Source organism: Suncus etruscus, chromosome 15 (genome assembly GCF_024139225.1).
Source record: "Suncus etruscus isolate mSunEtr1 chromosome 15, mSunEtr1.pri.cur, whole genome shotgun sequence".
Classification (NCBI taxonomy): domain Eukaryota; kingdom Metazoa; phylum Chordata; class Mammalia; order Eulipotyphla; family Soricidae; genus Suncus; species Suncus etruscus.
The window spans coordinates 93379444-93402072 of NC_064862.1; the positions used below are offsets into that span (position 1 = coordinate 93379444).

General features: G+C 40.6%; 1 non-coding gene across 1 annotated transcript; it reads right to left on the minus strand.

Moving 5' to 3' along the window:
• Positions 1-4382: 4382 nt before the first annotated feature.
• LOC126031811 (U6 spliceosomal RNA) lies at positions 4383-4486 on the minus strand. The gene has a single exon (XR_007503637.1). It is a non-coding gene; the product is annotated as a U6 spliceosomal RNA (small nuclear RNA).
• Between the last annotated feature and the right edge of the window lie 18143 nt (positions 4487-22629).

Below are 22629 nucleotides of genomic sequence, written 5' to 3' on the forward strand. Positions count from 1 at the left end.
GGCCAGGTGCCTGAAACCCCTTCCAGCCAGCAGGTCTGCAGGTTCAGGGTAGTGATGAAGAAATGATCCACAAGCAGTCACACTTCAGGAGAAATGAAGCTTTATTATTAATAAGGCCCTAACCACTATGTGTTTATCTTACATGGCTTCTAAGCTAACCCTTTAAGCGGCCTCTCTGCCGCTGCCCTGCATCTAAACCTGTCTCTTATCCCTCCATGCTGCTTCTTCCTCTGAGGCTTCTTGCTCAATCTCTCTCTGAATCTCTCTCTCCATCCCCTCACACCCCTCAGGAAACCCCTTTGTTACCTTCTATAGGCCCCTCACAAAAGCGGATTGGTCTGCCTCTCCAGGTGAGATTAACATTTAGCCTAGGAAGGGGTGACTCCATTCAATGAGACTTATCTGATTTTCTCCAATTATTCTACTGGAAAGACCTGGGACATTTTAAGAGGACACATTTTGCAATATCCTCTATTATACACTCATACCCTATACATGGCATCCCTGTGTTTTACATTGATGCAAATTTTACATCATACACCAATGTACATTTTACATAATCATCAGGAAAAGGTGGTATCAATGGCCCTTCACTGATAAAAAGACATACTAATTACAAGTCTGCTCAACAGTGGAACTTGCTTACTTTAAATTACTATCACTTCTTTCAGAGCCATGTAACATAATAAGTGATTCGAATTACGTAGTAGGGTTGTGTCAAGGCTTACTAATAGCCTCTTTATTTGTTTTGTTTTGATTTTGGGGCCACACCCATTGACACTCTTTTGTTTCTGGCTCAGGGGACTGTATGAGATGCTGAGAATCAAACACAGGTCTGTCCTGGATCAGCCGCGTGCAAGTCAAATGTCCTACCACCATGCTATCACTCCGGTCCCATAATCGCCTCTTTAAATGCTCACTCTCAGGTTGTTCAAGATTTCCTGCAGCGATTACAAGCACTTCCACAAAAATGTGCAGAGCCAATTTTTATCACTGTGACCTTTTTATAAGAGCGCACTCTGGCCTCCCAGGGTCAGTGACTAAATATGGCCATGCAAATATGTAAGTCACTGCAGAACATACAGCAATACATATAAAGACCCTCCATTAGCATGTCAATTATTATATTCAATGGAGGCGAGCCAGACAAATAGTCGATACACGTACCCTTTCCTCACCCTTAAATAAAAGAACATATATAGCTGGGACCAACCCCGATGGTTACAGACTAATGAATTATGGCAAAAGGACATTACATAGGTTGACTACTTTTCAAAAACATGTTATTTTCATGTAGTTATACTTATTCTCATTTTATATACAGTTTCCAGTGACTTCTGAAAGAGCTAAAGATCTATGCACCTTCATGCTACAATATTTTCTCTCATGGGTGTCCTCCAATCCATATATATATGTACAATAGCCCTGATTTTTCAATCATTTTGCAAAGAATGGCAAATAAAAAATATCACTATCATACCCTATAATCCACAGGGGCAAACTATAGTTGAAAGCTCAGAAAACCCTAAAAACTCATTAAAATATAGAAAAAGGGCTTGGCCGTACCGCCATCTTCCACAAAGCTTTCGCACCGTGTGAGCTAAGTGGAAAAAGAAGCAAATGCGGAGGCTGAAGTGCAAAAGATGAAAGCTGAGGCAGAGGTCTAAGTAAACTTTCAGATTTGTGCCCCATGTAGGCCACAGGAGCAGAAGCATGGAAGAAACGATGGAGGTCAGTACAACTACTGCTCAGCATGCGCTCATAAATTTGTCTCGCTGAATCTGAAATATCTGTCATAAGATCATAAGATTGCCGCTATCACCTTTTGAAACAACTCCAAAACTGTCCCTTGGCGGTTCTGTGCCCCAGACCTAACATCTTGTACTAGTTCTGTTCTTGACTGGCTAAATGTAACATGCACAATAAGTCATTCCATCTTGCCTGAAGATAATAGATATATGAAAAGGGGCATACCACTCATGGATATTTTATCATGAACATTTTTACTAAAATTCTTAAATTCACACCAAAAGCTAGCCCGATATTGCTGAAAAAAGACACTTTAAAGAAAATGATCAGGTAAAAAAATTAATATTTCTATTTAGATAAAAATGAACAACAAATGAATTGCTGGTAATCTCGTCATTCGAGGAAAAGTATATGCTTATGTTTCTACAGATAGAAACACTGCCTAGGAACTATGGGTCCCCCTACACCTTGACAGAAGAATTCTCACAAATAAAAGTACTCAGACAGAAATGCATGATAAGATTGCAAACCTCTCCTCAGAATCAACATAGATTACTCAAAAGTATGAGAGCCGGAAAAACTGCAACCTATAAAAGTAACTGAAACAGAAGGCTGACCACACAATTAGGCAGAGACTATCAAGATTAGAAATGACTATTTTCAGAATCTCAATTATGTACATAAGGGGACAGGTCCCTGTTGAGTAATTGTTGTAATATTGTTTTTGCCTGTCATCCCACCTGGATCTTCCAGGTGGGGGTGATTAAGGAATGAAATAAAAAAGCTTGTTGGGGAGGCATAGGGAGCTCTTTTGCCAGAACTGACTGCTGGTTCGGTTTGCTTTTTGGAGCTGGCTGCAACTGACAAAAGACTTTCTTTGCTGAACCTTTGGTCCCCTATTCTTTTGCATTCGTTGATTATTTACTCCGGACATTATTATCAAAGTCTCCCCCAAAAGGGGGGACAGAAGAATGGGATTCAATTTATCTTTTTGGGAATCATTCTTTGACTTGGAGACCATCAACAAGGGGTTTGACCTCCCCCCACAGGTCCCCCTCTCACTGGACTTTATAATTTAGGAAACACTGGTTACATGAACTAGTTACTGCAATGCCTTATAATATTCCCAGTTTTATTACTTTTAACAAAATCTTTATAAGGAGGACATTAACAGGTGAAATCCATTTGGGACATAAAGACAATGTAGCAGAAGAGTTTGGGAGTATAGAAAAGGCTTGTGGTCAATACAGCACATGTGTATCATTCCAAAAGACTTTCAGATGACCCTTGAAATGATTAATCATCATGTTGCAGGAGACAGTGAACAGAATCCACATGAACTACTTCTATTCTTGATGGAGGGTCTCCATCAGGACTGATATGCAGAAGCTGATATGCAGAAGACATATAGAGAAAAAGATTGATCATATTTTTGACTCAAAAACCATAAAACAAGCTTGTCAGAGACATAAAAAATATAATGAGTCTATTATTGCTACACTTTTCCAGGCCAGCTAAAACCCACAATTCAAAGCCTCATCTGCCACCAAGAATATCAGACATTGGAGATATTTACTCATTTACCCTTATCTTTGACATACATGGACTTTAGAAAACATTGACTTATCACAGTACCATATTGTAAATAGACATTCTTTGGGAGTTGGGTTGAAGTCTAGCTGTCCCAAACTTCCCAAAAGAGAAAGAGATATCCTATACCCCCTATCCGGGGAGTACAGGAGAAGATGATACATTGATCATTTTCGGCAAATAATTAATCCACAGAGAGTACTGAGGAAATAGCAGGCAAGAAAATTTACACTGCAAGCTGTTCACTCACAAGCCAGTCACTCCAACAAATGGAAGCACAAGCCAAGATGACATCCCCAGTTCAGCTTTCCTGCTGAACTTCAATTAATTAACTTCCTTCAATTAATCAATACCAAAATTCCTCCAGGGGATGGGAAATACCACTGATTGAGATATAATAACAAATGAGAAACAAATGGGGACCACTTCAAAAGGCCTTCAAAAGAAAGAAATAGTCAAAAGTGGTAAAATCCAGAGCATCACTTTGATCTGTGATTTGGCCTTGTGGAGTCTGAAAAAAACGACTCCCAGCAGTCCCATATCAGGAAATGTCCTCAAGCCGGGGATGTCTCAGAAACCGAGTCTGGTAGCAAGGAAAGGTCCACAGTGAAGGGAGATGGGAGAAAGGAGGCTGCTGAGAGTAAATCAATAGCAACAGAGTATTGGTTTCTTCTCGGGCTGAGAGTCTATCATTTCACTTTGGAGCTAGTTGGCAGCTGACTGGAGTGGGGATAATGGTCTGCTTCATAAGAAGCCAAGAACTGAGGGTAAAAAGGGTTAAATGTGGGGTAATAACGGGGGGAGGTGAGGGAGTGAAGGGCTAGAAACGAGTTTGTAATGCAGTGAGCAAAGAGTGGGTGGGAAGGACAGTATACAGCATACTTACATTAAACAGACATAGATATGGCGGATCTATATGCTTGTAAGCATACATAATCGGACACTTAAGTATCGACCCATGGGTTAGAGTTGAAAAGCTGACCCAAGTGAAATGAGACATAATGCTTATATGTATGTATGTATGTATGTATGTATGTATGTATGTATGTATGGAATGCTTCACAAATTTGCGTGTCATCCTGTACAGGGTCCATGCTAATCTTCTGTATCATTCCAATTTTAGTATATGTGCTGCCGAAGCTAGCACTCTCATTTATATTTTTTGGGCAAGATTTTTGCCTGGGCATATTAAATCAGAAAAATATGTAGGCACAGAGAAGGAATTTCTATCCATTAAGGATGGAACCTCACATATTTTCTTGAAATAGGGAGTTTCTTCACCTGAAATATCTTTCTTGGTTATTTAACTTGAGCTCCCATCTGTTCTATGAAATATTAGTTAATAAGTCCTAGTATGGTGAATTTCTGGTGAGGCCTTTCTGGGCCAGGCTAGAGCCTTGCAACCCCTATAGCCTGGCGGGTCTGTAGACATCAGGGTAACAGTGAGGAAGTTATCCACAGCAATCAGATGAAGTTTCAGGAGAAATCCAGCTTTATTATAAGACCCTAACCACCGTGTGCACATCTCACATAGCATCTAAGTTAAATCTTTTAAGCAGCCTCCTTCAGCTGCCCTCCATCTATCTTTCTGCCTCTACATCCATGCTGCCTGTGCTCTTCCTTGCTGCGTGTGCCTTTCCCCTCTCCTCAGGCCACTCTTTTTTTTTTCTCCAGTGCAACATTCCCACCACCAATGTCCCAAATCTCCCTCCATCCCACCCCCTCACCTGTACTCTAGACAGGTTTTCCAGTCCCCTCATTCATTCGTTTTTTTTGAATGTTTTTTAAGTAACATGATCATATTTGGATTACAGTCATAACCAGAACATCCCCCTTCACCAGTGTAACATTACCCTCTTCCCCCTTCCCATCCCATGCCTGTATTCAAGACAGGCATTCTACTACAATTGTTTTTAAGTTCAGTAAGTTGTATTTTTTTTCTTAAATGAAAAAAGTAAAAAAAAAAAAAAAAGTAAAGGTGTGATAGTAGCAATCACCGTTGTTTGCATAGGTCCAGAAAAATGGGGAAAACGGAAAAAAATCCTTGACCTGATTACTAAAAAGGCCTCACCTCAGTTTATTGGCATAAGACAGACTCTGGGTTCCAAACAAACCAGTCCATCGAACTCCAGTCATTCTCAAGGTCCCAGTGAAACTTTTTCACACTTTAGCTGTTGTTGGTATCAGATTCTTATATTTAAAGACTCTGGATTCTGTACATTACTTTCATCGATGTCAGGCTGATGTGGAGCATCTTCTAGTTTCAGCATACCATTAAATGCGGAGTGATCTGCCCTGCATGCAGACTGTTGCTGAGTCGTCTGGGTGTTGGGAGCACTCTTTGGAGTAAGTCACTGCCAAAGTGGTGGTAGGTCTTCCCTGGTAGAGGCTTGGATCCTGGTAATGTTAAAGACAACTGTGGTTGTTTCCATAGATGGCATCCATTGTTCAGGTGTGTGTGGGCGATGCCCATTCTTCTGAGGCCTGAGCCAAATCATTATGTCAGGCCACTCTTAATTAATAACCACAGACCCCACCCAGCTGTAAGAGGATCTCACTATCCAGGTGAGCTAGGCAGGAAGTTGGTGAAGGGCTAACATCTCTGGGTTGTTTGTTTTAAAAAAGAGAGAAAAAATGAGACAAGGTTACAAAGCTTTGGTTTTCCTGACCTCCACCAACACCAAGTGGGATCTCTAATATTCCCCACAGCAACAAAGCTTAGTGTATAATTAAAATATCAAACTTTTCCATGAGCAGAAAAAATTTTTGGTTTTTGGGCCACACCCGGTAACACTCAGGGGTTACTCCTTGCTCTGTGCTCAGAAATCGCTCCTAGCTCAGGGACACTGGGGGATCAAACAGCAGTCCATCCTAGGTCAGCCACATGTAAGGCAAGTGCCCTACTACTGCGCCACCACTCTGGTCCCATAAACAGAACTTTTCTGCAAATACACTTGTAGTTTAAAATTCTGAATGCAAATTTAACCAAGAACTTTTATACTGGGATATCCTTAGTTCCTTTCCATAATCTTCCCTAAACAAAATTATAAGAATATTTATGTAGAAAATACAGTTTAAAAACAGGCTATTACAGAATAAAACATTACAGTAGTGAGGAAATATTAATTAGGAAAAGCTATAAAATACATTTAAACTAGCAAGACAATGACCAATGCAAATAGGATTAAGAGATAACCTGAAACAGTTCAAATGCAGGAGGTTTTAAAAACTAGTATGTCAGGCACCAGACCGATAGAGCAGTGGTAGGGCATTTGTCTTGCACATGGCTGACCCAGGATGAACCTTGGTTCGATCCCTGGCATCCCATATGGTCCCCCAAGCCAGGAGGGATTTCTGAGTGCATAGCCAGAAGTAAATCCTGAGCATCACTGGGAGGGGTACATAAACAAAAAAAGAAAAAAATCAGTTTTGCAGTTGGACTTTGCTAGCTTCTGTTCTTTTTCTCCCCATATTTTGTTTTGTTTTAGGGCCACACCCGGTGATGCTCAGGGGTTACTCCTGGCTATGCACTCAGAAATCGCTGTTGGATGACTGGAGAGATAGCACAGTGGCAGGGTGTTTGTTGATCCAGGACAGATGGTGGTTCGAATCCTGGTATCCCATATGGTCCCCGTTACTGCCAGGAGCGATTTCTAAAGGCAGAGCCAGGAGTAACCCTTGAGCGCCACCGGGTGTGACCCCCCCCCCCCAAAAAAAAAGAGTAAAAAAAAAAAAAACTCCTGGCTTGGGGGACTATATGGGAGCCTGGGACTGAGCCGAGGTCTGTCCTAGATCAGCTGTGTGAAAGGCAAGTGCGCTATCAGCCCCACTCTTCGCCACCGTGGCCATGCGTCTGGGAGTTTAAAGCAACTGAGGTCATCTTAGCCTGAAAGTCCGATAGTCCCAAAGCTGAATTCCATGTTGGGGGCTGTTGGTCTTATCCAGATACCAGTTCGATATCAATGAAGACTATTTTTTCTGGCCTTTTCCCAATCAGTGGCCTCTACAAGTTTCTTCAAATTGGGAGGCTGAGGTCCTTGGAAAAAAGCACTTTTTGTAGAAAAAAATTGGGTGCCTGAGCCTGTGGGGGACTGCTTCAAGCTTTCAGCTACCCCCTTTTCAAAACTGCCCACTCTGCTGCCAGAAGGGGTCTCCGCCATATTTAAATTAGGCGCCACACAGTCCAATTTGTTGGGTTCTCCGTTCTCACTCCAACTGAAAAGAGCCAAGATTAAACACAAGACTAGGGCTCCACTCACCATCATCACTGAGGTTTTCTTGGGTCCAGGGTTCAAGTCCCTGTTCGGGCACCAATTCGTTAAATTAAATATTAATTATTAAGCCCAATGTTGTGTGGAAGAATGGTGGTGCCTTTCTCAGCTCAGCCTGGCGCCTACAGCCCCTATGCCTGGTGGGTCTGTAGGTGCAGGGTGACAGTGAAGAAATGATCCAGCTCTGTCATATGAAGTTTCAGGAGTCATCCAACTTTATTACAAGGCTCTAACTGCCACGTGCATATCTCACATGGCTTCTAGCTAAACTTTTTAAGCAGCCTCCTTCAGTTGCCTTTTATCCATCTTGCTTTCTCTGCCTCTCCCCTCCCCCAGGTCACTTTTTTGTTCGTTCGTTTGTTTGTTTGTTTTGGCCACACCTGGTGTGCTCAGGGGTTACTTCTGGCTATGCACTCAGAAACTGCTCCTGGCTTGGGGGACCATATAGGACGCCAGGGGATCAAACCACGGTCTGTCTTAGGCTAGAGCGGGCAAGGCAGATGCCTTACTGCTTGTGCTACTGCTCCAGCCCCTCCCCTCCCCCCCCCAACTATTTCTAAAGACTTAAAGGGACATGTATATCTTCTTTGAATATTTCTTTAGATGTATTCCTCAACAGGTACAACCATTATTGACAGGTACAACTCTTTTTTTATTTTTAATTTTTTAATTATGAGAACAATGATGCAAAGAGGACAAGGTAAAGTTACAGTGGAAGGACAATCACCCATAAACAGAGTTCTCAGAAAAAAATCCCCTTGCTGACGCCTAAATATTGAAATTACAGTCAAAGAACATTAAGAAAAATAAGGCAGAACCCATGTACAATTACTTTGTCCACATGTCCCCAGATTGTAGTACATTATAACATTTCTAAGCAATCTAAAGCCATGAGATTTATGTGACTCCTTAAACATTGAAGGCATAGTATTTTTTTATATTTTCATGCACATGCATGTTATTTTAAGTTAATATCAAAAGTTTAAGAGGTTTTTTTTAAGTGTTAGAGTCAAAAGAGCACAGTAAAAACGGTGTTAGAGTGGCAAATATTGTTTGCATAGGCCCCCCAAAATATGGGGGGCATGGAAAGGAAAAGCCTTGGTCTAAAGACAAGGAGACCCTACCCCTGAAGTTTCCTGGCACAAGACCAATTCTAGGCTCTAGGCAAACTAGTTTATTCAATCCAAGTCATTGTCTGTAGTGCCAACACAGTTTTATTTTTCATACAGTCTCTATTGTTAGCATCAGGTTTCTGTATTAAAGATCCTGGAAATCTGCACATCCTACATTGAGGTCAGGCTGGTGTGGAGTATTCTCTAGTTTCACCTCACAATTAAGGGGCAATACAGAAATCCCTGTCCAATAAGCAGGTCATTGTTGTTGTTAAGTCTTCTCAGAGTTAAGGGAAGTCTTTTTTGAATAGGTCAATGTCAGAGCAGCGGTAAGGTCTTCCCTGGTAGGGGATTGCCTCCAGGTGATGTTATAGAAAACCTTGGATGTTTCGTAGATGTCTTCCCTAGATCAGGGGTGAGTGGAGAGTGCCCATTCTTCTGAGGCCTGTGCCAGGTCTTTATGTCAATGTTCAGGGTGTAAGGTCCCATTGCACTACAAGATTTTTGTGATCCCATCTCTATTAGATAAGAACTTATTTGTATGTATAGTATTTTCCCGTTTTAATGTGCCTATGCAAACAAGAAATAAAGCCACGTGGCGTTAACAGAGTATATGGAGGCATAAGAAAATGTCCAACAATACCCATGACTTGGTTCAAACATAAGCATTAAACTGAGGGACTCTTGCACCAAATTCCCTATTGAACAGTTCACAAAGAGAAGGAAAGATAAAAAGAAAAGGGGGGGGATAGTCACTATATAAGAAAATATTCAGCAAGAGTTATAGCCGTCAAAGAAAACACACATAAAATGTTGAAAAGACATAGGTATCCTTTTTTATGCCTTTTGGAATAGTGCGGGGGGTGTTAACTCCAGGGCACCACTTTGGTCTGTGACTTAGGACTCTACAGTACTTAAGTTAAAAAGGGTTATTGTAGAGTAATGATGATAGGGGGTGAGAGAGTTAAAGAGAAAAATAAACTTTTGTAGGGGTGTGAGAAAGAGCAGAGTACAAAATGGACATTCTGTGTACATAAAAACATAATTCAATGGTAGTCAGTATTATTAATGTATCTTGGTGCTAGCCCCCGTGCGGTTTTGAAAATATAGACTGGTAAGAGATTACCAGTGACTGCTTCAAAAAGCTGGGGAATGGGGGAAAGCTTAGGGTACCTTCAAGCTCTGCCAAGGGACCTACCTCTCTGGCTTGCCCAGGCATGTGGCCTGGGGAAGCCCTGGAGATCTGGAGCAAGGCGGTAGAGGAGTGCTGGGGTCACCCAATTCCCGCACCACCCCCTAGGCCTGGTTAAGAAGGCCTCTGGCATGGCGGAGGCCTGCCAAACCTCATGCTGCTAGAGCCTCCCGGCTCCCAGGAAGGGAGAGGTACAACTCTTATATAGCGCCAGTTTTTTTTTTTTTTTTGGTCATCTGTTCAATAGTAGAAAAGTCTCTCTGTTTAGAGTTAATGTTGGAACCAAGTTACATGGATTGTTAAACTTGTTCTCTCGGCCTCCATATGCACCAATAATACCTTGCAGCATTGTTACTTTTAATGTGCATAGGCACATTAAATGGAAAATTATTACATATGCAAATAAGTTCTTATCTAATAGAGATAGAAACACACAAATTTTTTAATGCAGTGGGACCTTACACCCTGAACATTGTCATAATGACTTGGCTTAGGTCTCAGAAGAATGGGCATTGTCCATTCACCACTGAATCATGGATACCATCTACAGAAACAACTATGGTTGTCTATAACATCACCAGGAAGAAAACCTCTACCAGGGAAGACCCTACCACTGCCATGGCATTGACTTACTCCAAAGAGGGGTCTTTTATCACCCAGATGACTTAGCAACAGCAACAACCTGCTTTCAAGGCAGGGCTTCAAGCATTGCTCTCTAATGGTGAGGTGAAACAAGAGGATACTCCACATCATCCTGACTTCAATGTAGGATCTACACAGAAACTGCGCCCCCCCAGGGACCTCAATCCTGACCAGCGGGAGAGGCTGGAGACCACAACAGTTATTCTCAAGTCACGAAGAGGATTCCGGCCTGAAAGAAAAGAGGGATTGGGAAGACAAGGAGACTCAAGGCGAAAAGTTCCAATCAAGAGTCCGTTTATTCTGGGAGGGGGCTAGCCTTTTATAGTCAGGCCAAACAAAGAGAAAGGGGCAAGGCATTTTTGGAATAATTGTAACTTTCCACAGGCACATCTTGGTTTTTCAAAATGAACAAGGCTGTACATCACGAAGCTGGCATTCATCAATCATGAGGCCCATACCGTCTTAGAGCAACAAAGATTAAGATCTAATCTCTGCCCAGGCCCACCAGCCTCTATCTTTATGGGAACATCTTGGTGCCTGTGATTGACTCCCCTAGCTCTGAGGTATGCAGTAACCCCCCTTTTCTTTAGGTCCAAGGGCAAAGACGACATTTGCTAGCTGCTCAGGCTGGCAGCTCCTGCTAATTGTCACATAGGCACTTTTGCTCAGACTTTCAGAGACTCCATTTTGATTTTAGTAAAAAGGGCTTTTAGTTATGCCAAACAGTATCCAACAAGAAACCAGTATCTCTAGCTACAAAAACCTGACACCAACAGTAGCGACTGTGCAAAAACTTTTACTGGGACCACAGAGAATAACTCCGGGTTTGGAAAACCTAGTATGCCTGGAGCCCAGAGTTGGTCTTATGCCAGAATACTTCAGGGGTAAGGTCTCTCTGTATTTAGGCCAAGGCTTTTCCTTTCTATTTCCATTCCCCCATATTTTGCTGAGCGTATTGCAAACAACAATTGCCACTCTAGCACATTTTTTACTGTATGTCTTTAACTGTTATCCTTTTTTTGTTTTGTTTGTTTGTTTTGCTTTTTGGGCCACAAGCAGTGATGCTCAGGGGTTACTCCTGGCTATGTGCTCAGAAATCGCTCCTGGCTTGGGGGACCATATGGAATGCTGGGAAATAGAACTGTGGTCCATCCCCATCCTAGGTTAGTGCATGCAAGGCAAACACCTTACTGCTTGCACCACCACTCTGGCCCCTCTTATCCTTAAAAAAAAAGAGCTTACTAACCCATCTGCTATTGCTTTAAAGAGCTCATTGGTGATACAATAATTTTCATAAATACACTTGCTACTGAACATTTTTCTTCTTTCCTTTCTCTTCCATTTTTTTAGTTTTTCTTTCTATTTTCTATTTTTAAATAACTTTACTTTTGATCATCTTGAAACAAATGTATTATGATCAGTTATGTCAACTATGTGATGCATTTTCTTTAAATAAATGTATAAAAAAGAAAAAAATATATATTACACCTATATTCATTGCAGCACTATTTACCATAGCAAGACTCTGGAAACAACCAAGATGCCCTTCAACAGACGAACGGCTAAAGAAACTGTGGTACATATACACAATAGAATATTATGCAGCTGTCAGGAGAGATTAAGTCATGAAATTTTCCTATACATGGATGTACACGGAATCTATTATGCTGAGTGAAATAAGTCAGAGAGAGAGAGAGAGAGAGAAAAAAATGCAGAATGGTCTCACTCATCTATGGGTTTTAAGAAAAATGAAAGACATTCTTGCAATAATAATTTTCAGACACAAAAGAGAAAAGAGCTGGAAGTTATAGCTCACCTCAGGAAGCTCACCACAAATAGTGATGAGTTTAGTTAGAGAAATAACTACATTTTGAACTGTCCTAATAATGAGAATGTATGAGGGAAATGAAAAGCCTGTTTAGAGTACAGGCGGGGGTCGGGTGGGGAGGAGGGAGATTTGGGACATTGGTGATGGGAATGTTGCACTGGTGATGGGTGGTGTTCTTTACATGACTGAATCCCAAACACAATCATGTATGTAATCAAGGTGTTTAAATAAAATATATATAAAAAAGAAAAATACATAATGAGAGTAATAGAGATGATGATAAATCAACAAAAACCAATAACTCAGTTTCAGCAAAAAAAAAAAAAACCCAACTAATTAATGTTATCTAAAGTAGACTCCTACAAGTAAAATAAAAAATAGGGGGAGATGGTGAAAAAATAGGGGGATAACTATTATTACATAAGGTAGAAAGTAGAGGCATATACAAATAAAAGAAATACATCCATATGAAATATGCACAGAAGTCAATATCTTCTTAGAGTCCATAGAAAAATATCTGGAAAGAAGAATCCGGAAAGCCATTCTGCCATCAATGGGGTCTTAAGGAGTCTGAGCAAATAGTTCATACTGTCACTGGCAAGCAGAACTCTGAAAAATGCGGACCTCTTTAAAACTGGAGGAGATGAGGGGGTTTCTGTATGTCGAATGTTAAGGGCTTCGGGAAGAGAGGATTAGTTCTGGCAGAAAGCATCAATCAATTATGAGAGAAGAGAGGGGAAAAAAGGCTTCTATATATATTATACAATATATACATTACAGACAAAAGAAAATACATGAACAGACATAAAGACGGCCACCACATGCATACACACACATAAAATAAAAATTTCAATTCAATTGCAATGGATCCAAAGGTAACAAATGAAAAAGCCAGTTGGAATGATTTAAACAGCTTCAAAATATAACAGCTGGCAAAGTAGATAGAAAAATCACTTCAGGGGCCAGAGAGATAGCATGGAGGTAAAGCATTTACCTTGTGCTCCCAGATGTGACCCAAAAACCAAAAAAAAAATCACTTCAAAATCACAAATATATTTTTTTCAAAAGTCAATCAAAGCAGATTCAGAAGAGAATTTCATGAATAAAACAGGCATCGAGAATACTATTCAAAATACTGAACCATAAATCTACAATACATTGAGAATTGTTGAAGAGCACTGAAAAAAAGTTCACATTAAAAAGTATCATTTCAGGGCCGGAGAGATAGCATAGCAACAGGGCTTTTGCCTTGCATGCAGATGATCCAGAACAGACAGTGGTTTGAATCCCAGAATCCGATATGGTCCTCCATGCCTGCCAGGAGTGATTTCTGAGAACAGATTCAGGAATAATCCAGGTGTGACCCAAAAAACAAAAAAAATAATTTCATCAAAATTATGTATCCAGTTTTTATCCTGCAAATCAAACTGGGGGAAATAGAAGAAACATTAGAAGACTGTAAAGCTTAAAATTGAATATATGAATAATATCATAGTAATATGATATGAACCAACATTAACAAATGTAGAAGTCCTTCTTCAGAAGATCCCTGTGGGGAAAAATAATCATTGAGGCCAGAGAGATAGCACAGCGGTAGGATATTTGCTTTGCATGCAGCTTATTCTGAACAAACAGTGGTTCAAATCCTGGCATCCCATATGGCCCCCCTGAGCGCTGCCAGGTGTGACACAAAAATTTAAAAAAAGATTATTATAGAAGTCATAAGTAAATGCTATCAAGGAGTTCTTTTCTGCTGAGCCAGCCTACAGACACCAAGGACTGTAATCTCTCCAGGACCCACACTGGTAAGATGTCCCCATCCAACGAAGGTGGGGCCAATTCCTGTCCTGTGATTGGGAACCCAGAGACTTATAAAGAACACCGGCCATGCTCTCTGCCTCTTTTCTGCTGAGCCAGCCTACAGACACCAAGGACTGTAATCTCTCTAGGACCCATACCTGAAAAGCACGGCTGCGGAGCAAAGCGGCTGCGCTTATCTTGTAACCCCTGAATTCCATTTCTGCACATTGTAAGAAGCAATCTACAGCCTTACCAATGGAGTAATTTTGCAGTACATCCCCATATTTACAGAAATCAAGATGGCTCCTCTAATAATCTAAAAATTAGAAAACAGCTAGCTCTTGCCAGGTATAGGGTTTGGGGAGGCCCCATACCGGGGCCCTTATCCCTAGCCTGAGGAGTTCTGGGAGGCTTGGCAGGCCCCCAGCCGTCTTTGTCTTTTTCCCTTGACTCCAGGCCTTCCCTAGGTGCCAGCTCAGATGGCCAGAAGTGGGTTCAGGTGGACTCTTAGTGGTCCTCAGGTTTCCCCCCCTCCCTCCGTACTCTAGGGGGGAGGTGCATGGGGAGGAGGGTGGGCAGACATCTGGCTTTCAGTCTACACTTTGATTCTGGAGACTAGCCCTTGCCAGGTAAAGGGTTTGGGGAGGCCCCATACCAGAGCCTTTCTCCCTAGCCTGGGGAGTGCTGGGAGGCTTGGCAGGCCCCCAGCCGTCCTTGTCTTTTTCCCCTGACTCCAGACCTTCCCTGGGTGCCAGCTCAGATGGCTAGAAGTGGGTTCAGGTGGACTCTTAGTGGTCTTCAGGCTTCCTCCCTCCCTCTGTACTCCAGGGGGGAGGTGCATGGGGAGGAGGGCGGGCAGACATCTGGCTTCCGGTTTCCTCCCTGATTCTGGAGACCAGCTCTTGCCAGGTATAGGGTTTTTTCTCCCCTGGACTTCAGTCCTTCCCTGGGCGCCGGTCTAGGTGGACTCTATAGTGGTCAACAGGCTTTCCCCCTATCTCTCCCTACACTAATGGGAATGCACTCTGGGAGGAGGGCAGGCCATTCTAGCACTGATTTATGTTGGGACAGTCAGTGGAAATTTTTCTCCTTGTTTTCATATTGATAGTATTGTATGCATATATTCTATATATCCATAATATTCATCTTGTATTGTGACCTTGATACTGCCCTACAAAGCTTATTTCTAATATTTTACTGCCTCAGTCCCAACCCTTACTTTTCCCCATCTTTCCATGTAGGTGCAACTAATGACATGAAGCTCACCACATAGAGTGATAAGTGCAGTTAGAGAAATAACTACACTGAAAACTATCATAACAATGTGAATGAATGAGGGAAAAAGAAAGCCTGTCTCGAGTACAGGTGTGGGTGGGGTGGGGAGTAGGTAGATCTGGGAAATTGGTGGTGGGAATCCTGCACTGGTGAAGGGGGGTGTTCTTTACATGACTGTAATAATAATACTACAATTATATTTGTAATCACGCTGTTTAAATAAAGATAATTAAAAAAAAAAAGAATCTTGAAGGCTATGGTTACCTCAACATGATATTGTGATACATCATTTGCCTTGTCATGTGTAATGCTGATCCAGCACATTTTCCTTTTTTAGCTGTAAATGACGACCACCAATAAAAGTAAAGTTTAAAATGTGAAAAAAAATCTATCAAGGAAATTATAAAAAAACATGACAAAAATTCACTAGAAGGATCACTGGAGTGAGTATTCAATGATATAAAACCTTTTTTGCAATCATATTTATGGAAAACGTCATAGAGTATTAATAGAAACTGCAAAAGAAGGGAAATAATTAGCTGGAAAAAGTCAAATCATTCATTGTAAGTCTCTGTAAAGTATAAAAAAAGAACGTAAGACTTTATTGAAGTATCAGAGACTCTTTTAATCTTCCTGTCATCAAATTTCAAATGTTGTCTTGAAACATATTTACAAATAATGCACAATGTCCAAAATAAATTTCACCATAAGGTTTGAAACTGATGATAAATTATATTTTTCAGTCTTGTCTTTTGACTCAGGGGTGAATTTTGATAAATTGAAGTCTTCAAAGAAAAATCCACATGTTTTTAATTTTTTAATTTGCTTGTCATCAAAATTAAAGCATTTCAAATGTATTATCAGCCCTATTGGTAATTTCCATATTCATGTTATCTCCAAAAATACCTTTTTATGTTGCAGAAGTTGGTGTAGATTTTATCACCTTTTCTCAATTCTTCTTTTTGAAAAAGTCATTAAGACATTCTTGTAAAATACATTTATCTATCGACATTACTGGCAGGGATAAATTAACCATCATCTCATAAATCTCAGCTTTTTTGTGGCACTTGAGACATCACAGTATAGATTTTAACTGTTCTTGAAAAAGATCATAAATAACAGACTCATGAGACTGTGTGTGTTCTTGCCCCGGTTGTTTAGAAATTTCAGTGTCCATATGATGACTAGCATTTTCTATCACAGAATTTTTCTTGTTTATTAACTTTAATAAAATCCTGGTGTTGATCTATGAGAAACATCAATAAGTCTTGTAAATGTTGTTGATCGTGTCCAGCAAACAGGCCATTAAGTTGACCTATAAGTATTTTGAAGCTTTTGGGGTTAATGTGCCTGTGATATGTTTCCCATAGTTTTGATGATCTGGCCAAATTTTTCTGCTAATTTGCCTTTATGTCCCAAAGAATTATTCTTTATCATTCCTTTTTATAATGATACTTATAAAATACTGTGTCATGTTTGGAATATTATAAGACATTGCAATATCAAATTCATGAGTTTCCCACATTTTGAAGTCCAGTTAGAGCAAGTTCCTGTCTCTCCTGTTGTGTCCCAGGGTGTCGGGGTTGATCACCAATAAGTGTCACTCAAGCTATGAGGTGGAAGTGTCAAGTCTCTCGAGTGGCTTGCATTTGATCTGAAGGAGGGTTCACAGTCACTGATATTTGAGCCTTGTTATCTGTGATTGCTCAGTTTCTGACAAGGTGCAGAATTTTTGGCAGTCTTGTAGTCTGTGGAAGCAAAAGCATATCCTTCCCCTTAATGAGATGACCAATAATTCATTTATCATCAACCTTAATCCATGGAGTGTTTCCTTTTTCTGAATGTCTTATTTAAAATGCCTGTCAGCTGCAGTGTAAGATTCCCCTTGTAGTAAATTCAGGTAGCTTAATGTAAATAAAATCAAAGATAAAATGTCAGTTGGTGGAAAATCTTTTCCTTGTATTTTAGTAATTGAGGGTTTTTTTCCTTTGTGGGTCACACCCGGTGACACTCAGGGGTTACTCCTGGATATGTGCTCAGAAATTGCTCCTGGCTTTGGGGACTATATGGGATGTTCGGGATTGAACCGAGGTCTGTCCTAGGTTAGCACTTGCAAGGCAAACGCCCTACCACTTGTGCTACCTCTCTGGCCTCAGTAATTGAGTTTTTAAAGTCTTGTGAGTTCTTTCCACAGTGGCTTGCCCACAACAGTTATGAGATACTCCTCTTATATGCTTAATTTGCCACTCCTTACAAAATAATTCAAAAGTTTTACTGATCTAGGCAGGGCCATTATCAGTCTTAATGGAATATAGTATTCCCATCACAGAAAAACACTGCAGTAGAAAGGTGCAGACTGACTTGATTCTTTGTGACAACATAGGTATTGTCCATATAAATTGGTATTATGTATACATGAAGATAGGGCCTTTTGGGGAAAAGTCTGCGTAAGTAACATCCATCTGCCAAAGTTCATTAGTCTGTATACCTCTAGGATTTGCTCCAGCTACATGAGTCCTTTTATTTAGGGGAGCACATATGTTGCATTCATCTACAATTTGCCTGGCCTGCCTCCATGGTATATGATAGTTCACATGTAGATGTTAAGCATTTGCATGAATAGTTGCATATTCTTCTGAAGAAGTTTTAAATATAGCCATTGCCAATTTGTCAATTTGGCTCATTCCCTGAGCCATTGGTCCTGATAGTCCTGAATGTGCTCTAATATGGGTTATAAAGATGGGCTCAGATTGTTTCTGGAGAATATGCTGTAATTGTTTAAGTAAATTCTGTGTTATGGGATTACTGGCATTGGGGAGGCTGTAGTTATGGCAGGGAACAGACCACCCATGTAAGTAGGGTCACTTACAATATTACATGGTCCTGTTATTTGGGAGGGCAAATACATCCAGGTGGCTAATTCCATCTGTTGGGAAGACTTATAAGTAGTAACAACAGTTGTTTTTCATTGAATATCTGGAAATACCCCTTTCCTATTTGAAGATCCCAGCACCTAGGGCAAATCCCAGTGTTACTGAACTCATATTGTCCTCTTTGGGGGGAAATCCAGGATACCAATCATCATAGCAATAGCCTGCACAGGGTTTGTGGAGGTAGGGGTTTGGGTTATATCTGTAAAATTTCGACAAGCCAGAGGAAGTCAGCAATGTCAGACTTATCAATCAGAGGCAGCAAAATCTATTTACATTTATTATTAGCATTGTGATAAGCCAAGTACTTTTCAAGAAATGTTCTCATATCCTGTTCTTTCACTTGTAATTGGAGCACATCTTGAAGTCTCCCCCAAAAATCCGTATACAATTCAAAAGGGCCTTGGGTAATTTTAAGGAAATTCCCTGAATAAACAGCCATTGAATCAATCTTTTTCCAAGCTTTCAAAGCCAAATCTTCGATAATGTTCAATATCTCTCTTGGCAAAGCAGATTGCATTTGAATAGAAGAATATTAGTTCTCTGCCCTCATTATTTTGTATGATAAAGTTATTATAGCAACAGGGTTTTTTTTGGGGGGGGGTTGGGTCACACACGGCAGCGCTCGGGGGTTCCTCCTGGCTCTACGCTCAGAAACACACCTGGCAGGCTCGGGGGACCATATGGGATGCCGGGATTCGAACCACCTTCCTTCTACATGCAAGCAAATGCTCTGCCTCCATGCTATCTCTCCAGCTCCAGCAACAGGTTTTTTTTTTTTTTTTTAAAACACTGTCAGGACTATAAAGCTTGGCTTTAACTTCTTCCACATAAAACATTTCCCACTGAATATGCTGAAGTGTGGTTAGGCACAAATTAACCACTGCTTTACACTGATGAGAATCCAAACTGACTGCCTAAACCAATATCTTATTTTATTTTTGTTTCCCAATTCACAATTCAGGCCAGGCAAAGATCTGAGAACACCAATATTTTAATATGGTGATAAAGAATCAAATTCTGTACATGATTTTTTATTTATTTTTCATTTAAAACCTTTATTTAAGCACCATACTTACAAATCTGATTGTAGTTGGGTTTCAATCATAAACAGAACACCTCGTTCGTCAGTGCAACATTCCCACCACTATTATCCTCCTCCTTCCCAAACCCTGCCCATACTCAAGACAGGCATTTCATTTCTCTCACTCATTAAGATAGCCATGATAGTTGTTAGTGTAGTTATTTCCCTAACAGCACTCACTACTCTTTGTGGTGAGTTTCATATTGTGATCCAGTCCTTTCAGCCTTCATCTCTACAGTCTCTGAGAATTATTACAATAAGGTCCTTAATTTTTCTTAAAATCTATAGATGAGTGAGATTATTCTGTGTTTAACTCTCTCCCTCTGACTTATTTTACTCAGCATAATAGATTCCATGTACATCACGAATAGGAAAATTTCATGACTTCATCTCTCCTGATGGCTGCGTAATATTCCATTGTGAATATGTACCAATAGAAAAACAAAATCGGGGGCCGGGCGGTGGCGCTCGAGGTAAGGTGCCTGCCTTACCTGCGCTAGCCTAGGAGATGGACCGCGGTTCGATCCCCCGGCGTCCCATATGGTCCCCCAAGCCAGGAGCGACTTCTGAGCGCATAGCCAGGAGTAACCCCTGAGCGTCACCGGGTGTGGCCCAAAAACCAAAAAAAAAAAAAAAGAAAAAAGAAAAACAAAATCGGGGCTGGAGAGATAGCACGGAGGTTGGGCATCTGCCTTGCATGCAGAAGGACAGTGGTTTGAATCCTGGCATTCCATATGGTCCCCGAGCCTGCCAGGAGCAATTTCTGAGTGTAGAGTCAGGAGTAACTCCTGAGCGCTGCCAGGTGTGACCCAAAAACCAAAAAAATAAAAAAAAGGAAAACAAGATCTGTTGTGTATGTAAATATTTTAGGGGACCCTACACTGATCGGTGATTGTGCCCTACCCTAGGGTGTGACCTGGCATTCTGCCCCCACCCTAGTACCTGATTCTGCTTCCACCATTGGGTGGTATCTGATCCCACCATTGGGTGGTACCTGATTCTGGGGGATAAAAACAAGGGTCTGTGGAAGGCGAGAGGCTTTTGGCTGGAACTGAGGCTGAGGCTTTGGACTTCAGTCTTGTCCACCGAATAAAGCTAATATTTCCACAAGCCTGACTGTCTGCGAGCTGTTTACCCGCCGTTTCACCTCAGAACCATCGGCTAGACAGGGTGGCAGATGCGTGCTCCGAGCTGGAGGGGAAAGACCTCATCCTCCATCCCTCCATCAGTCAACCTCTTCAGGGGCTGACTTGCAACAAAGATCAACAGAAAATAATTGAGATCCAAATTAGAAATATTTGATATAAGTGGGAGCTATTTCAAAGGCCTCAATTTATTTCATATCATTCCACTCAGTATATGCCTTGTATACATTGGTTGGAAATATCTTTGAATTAGACCACTTAATCTGGCCCAGGGTGATTCTTTCCAATAAATACCTCAGGTTTTAGAAAAAGCCTTCTTGTATTTCTGAACTTCCCCCCTGACCGGTCTGCTTCTTAGGGTGGAAGGCTTGCGTGTTAGAACTCGTGAACCCATTTTGCCATCTTTAGTGTGTGTAGATTATTTCCTGCCTCAACGTGCTTTAAGAACTGTGTGTCTCTTGTTCCCTGACTTTGGATCTTGAGGCCTGCGGGCCGTAGTTTGAAGACCCCTGTTCCAGGAAGTCACTAAAGTCAGATTTTAACCACCAGAGATCAGATAAGATATATACTTAGCAAAGAATTCTTAATGCAGTATCATGATTAATTTCAAAGGTGCAACAGTAAAGAAGATACCCTGGAGGCAGATAATTCAGTATCTAAGCTAGAGATGAGGAAGACACAATTTGAACTGATTACACTGGGAATGCAAGATAGAAAAAAAATGAAGAGAATTTTAGAGAGCAACAATTTATATTTGATCTGACTCTTTGTTCTCTTATGTCCAGTAATAATACAAATATGAACAGTAGTCATTTGTAAGATTTTTTATAGCAATTGGTCAAAATTTGATTTTTATACTTCTTTACCAGGATTGTACTTTGGTTAGATATTTGTTGATGTGAGTTAGCATACAAATATGTACAGGTGTTTTAATTCTGTTTTTAAAGGTGCAAAACTAGTTATAATTTTAAAACTATGGCCCGCGGGCCACATATTGTATTTATTCCCATGTTGTTTCTTCACTTCTAAATAAGATATATGCAGTGTGCATAGAAATTTGTTCATAATTTTTGTTTTTACTATAATCTGGCCTTTCAAAAGTCTGAAGGACAGTGAACTGGCCCACTGTTTAAAAAGTTTGAGGACCCCTGTATCGTGTTGATTGATAATTAAAATAAATTAATTTTATATGCACTATTGAGTATCATTTAGTTATATGAGAATTCTTATTTAATTTTTTCATGTTTACATGAGAAATTCATACTTAAACATTAAATAATAAAGGTCAGAAATCTAGGCAGTCACATGCATACTGATTGCAGAGCATTAGTAATGTTGCCAACAGTGTTATTTTGTGTGTTGGGATTTAGAGTTAGGATACATTGAAGTAAAAACTCTTATATACTCTAATAGTCTATTTCTTTTTTTCTTTTTTTTTTTTTTTTGGTTTGGGGGCCACACCCAGCAGCACTCAGGAGTTACTCCTGGTTCTGCACTCAGAAATCTCTCCTGGCTCCAGAAACCATAAGGCATGCTGGGGATTGAACCTGTGTGCATCCTGGGATAGCCACATGCAAGGCAAATGCCCTACCACTATGCTTCCATTCTAGCCCTCTCTTAGTCTATATCTTTTGCTTGATATTAAAAGACAAATGGTGGGGCCAGAGAGATAGAACAGTGGTCAGACGTTTGACTTGCACGCAGCCCTTGCACGCAGCCGATCCTGGACGAACGGGGATTCGAATCCCAGCATCCTATATGGTCCCCTGTGCCTGCCAGAAGCAATTTCTGAGCATAGAGCCAGGAGTAACTTATGAGTGCCACTGGGTGTGACCTAAAAACAAACAAAAGATAAAAAAGACAAATGTTATGTGTATTTTAATGAACATATTACATAAACTAGTTCCTTTTGAATTGACTGCAGCTGACAAAATGAGAAAGCAAATTATACTTTTTAACTTGTTAGTAAACTATATATTTTTATTTCTTTATTGAAGCCATTGTGAATTAT